The sequence below is a fragment of the Pteronotus mesoamericanus genome, unplaced genomic scaffold (assembly GCF_021234165.1).
Source record: "Pteronotus mesoamericanus isolate MK-2021 breed Mesoamerican mustached bat unplaced genomic scaffold, CSHL_Meso_final contig_2, whole genome shotgun sequence".
NCBI lineage: Eukaryota > Metazoa > Chordata > Mammalia > Chiroptera > Mormoopidae > Pteronotus > Pteronotus mesoamericanus.
In genome coordinates, this window is record NW_026555084.1 from 22,020,907 (window position 1) to 22,023,939 (window position 3,033).

Sequence of the window (3,033 nt, forward strand, 5' to 3'; positions counted from 1 at the left end):
CGGTGAAATGACATCCACCAAATCTGCAGAGCTCGGATTTACTCTTTTAGCCTGCAGTGCCACCACGCGTTCAAATCAGTAACTTCATGAGATGCTTGCTGGTCCATACCGTTTCCAAAGCGTAAGCATTGTACAGACTTTCAGGTCGAGTCAGTGTTTCTCAAACTGGAGTGTAGGAACCACTTGCATGAAGGATCACTTGGGAGTTTTGGGGTTTCTTTTTCCAAAGTCAATTCTAGGCTCCTCTCTGGATCTTGAATCAAATTCTCTAATGAGGCTAATGGAAACCTGCACTTCAGTTTTTCTCAAGTGATTTTGATGCACACCAACGTTTACTTAAGAATTCCTCCCTCAGGAAATGTAAACTTCTTGTAATCAGCTTTTATTCTTTAGCAGTGCAAGTTATCTCTGATGAGCAGTGTAGTTTGTGAATTCAAGAAGTACACTACTTAATTGTCCCAACAAACTATACAAAAGTGAAAGTTGGTTAGCAATACTGATGGTAAAAAAGAAAAAAGCAATCATGTCTCTAAATTACATGACTTACAAAATGGCATGAACAATAGACTTAACTTTGTTTTGTGATTACACCTGCACAATAATGGGAACAGTTAGACCATTAGGAGGGAAACTGAGGCCAAGGACTACTTATGATGGAAGTATCTTATCAAATTAAGTGATTTTAAGAAGGAGCTAGGAGCAGTCAAGTATCTGTCACAAGTAAGTATTTTAGGATTCCACTTTATTTTTATATAGGGAGAATTTGGTTGTGATTGTATTAGACTTGTTCATTTTATTGTAACTTAAAATCAAGTTCCCCTCCAATATTAATTAATTAATCAAAATCAAATATATTACCATATTGTAAGAATATCATACAATGCAGAAAACGGGGATTCAAGACTCACTTCTACCATCTTCTTACAAGGATGATTTGAGGTCCTATAATTACGGACCAAATAAGGTAGTGTGAAAGGTGAATTACCTTTGAGTGGATACCATGGAATTCAATTATAATTTATCATGGCTATATCCATTCCTGTCTCACCAGTTTCTCCTTAAATAAGTAGGAAACTGTATCTCTAAATATCGTGAAAATACATAAAGTAGGTCAGTGCACATATAAAAACACAAAAACACCAATAGAATCCATTTCAGATTGATTTCATATTTTTTGAGATGTGGAATCAGTTGGGTTCAAGCAAAATCCACTTCAGGTAAGAGCTAAAATGGTGGGAGATTAAAAATAAGGATATTTTTCTGAATATTTCAACTCCAGGTAAAATAAATAAAGCTAAATAAAATCTAAACTTTGATTTAGATGAAATAATTTTGCAGTTGAGAAGCACCTCAATCTACCTAGAAAGATAAAATAAGATCCCTGTGACCAGTTTCCATGGTTCACTTGATAAATGTTACTGAGAATAGACTTTCTCAAGGATATCAATAACACACTGATGAAGTAAGCCAATAACCAAAATTTTGGATGGGTTTAATTTCTTCTCTGAAACAAAGCCATTTCCAGCTCAGTCCTGAATGCTTCCTTCTTTCAGTGGACATTCTAACACCAGCATAATGGCATCCCCTGCATCCAGGGTCTTTTACTCACTCTGCCTGCAGCACTGCCAGGGATCCTCAAACACAGCTTACTGAATTATTTTTTTCATCTTAAAGCAAACTTTATGAGTAGCATAGTATGTATAAAACTCAATTTAGACTGTTGAAATGCCTTTGAAAACATTGGTTGTTATGACAGAAAGGAGATAACTATTTAATGTACCCACAAGAGGTATCAGTTGCGTATGCAAAGAAACTACCTTCTTTTGGAACATGGATATATTAGATTCCTTCAGGAGAAGACTTCTTGGTTTTATTCTTTTTGTTCTGATTTGATTTGCAAGAGTAGAGGTGAATTGACTTTGTTTTTATAAACATGTTTCACAAGGAATAATTCATTTAAAAATTTAATTATGAAAACAGTTCAACATATAACAAGGTGAACATCATAAACTTCCATGTACATATCACCCAGCCTCACAGCATTCTATCTTTTTCATCTATACAGTGCCCTCCACTCTCAGCCTCACACTCAGGTTTACTTTTGCATAGTTCTTTTCTTCAGGTAATATTTACACAAGTTGAAATGCACTAATTTTAACAGTAGCATTTTAACAAATGGATCCGTCCATATAACCCATACCTCTTTAAAGATATAGAACATTTTCAGCATTCACTGGGAATCATGTTTTCCAGCTTACTTTTAATAATTAGGTTGCAAAGCTTGGTCTGTTTTGGACAACATGGGAAGGCAAACGCTGTGCCCCATGTTCTTTATGCTCAGGTGTGCTGATGGGAAGTGACAAGTAGTTTCAAGGTTAATCCAGCTGGATTATTACCAGTGAGTTGAATAGTATTTCAATACTTTAACTGATGAAACATTGTAAAATATATCAAATTTAATTTTATTTAACTTATAATTATTAAATAGCTGATCTAGGTGATTTCCATTTTTATGCTATACAAGTTTGTTTTCCTTTCATCATTAAACATTTAAAAATTCTTCAAGTGTATTTAAAACAAAAGATAAAGACTGACTTTCGAGAATGAATTGCATCTCTTTAAAATCTTTTTAAATTTAGTTATATTCAGGGAAAATATAGATATATATCACTTAAAGAAACCTCTCAATGGGAGATACGCTGCAGAAACATTTGAAAACAAGGATGTGATGCTGAACTCATCTGAAATCTGAAATGGTTGGGAAGGAAGACTTGTCAGTCTTGCTGGATGTCTGTCAATTTTGTTGATTTTTTCCAAAGACCAGATTTTTGTTTTATTGATTTTCATTATTATTTTTGAATGCCATTGATTTCTTCTATAATTTTTCTTATTTCCATCCTCCTGTTTATTGTGGGTTTATTTTCCTCTTCCTTTTCTATATTCTTGAGGTGGAAACTTGATGACTGAGACTTCCTCTCTTAGAATGTATGCATTTAGCACTATAAATTTCCCTCTTGGCATTGCTTTAGCTGC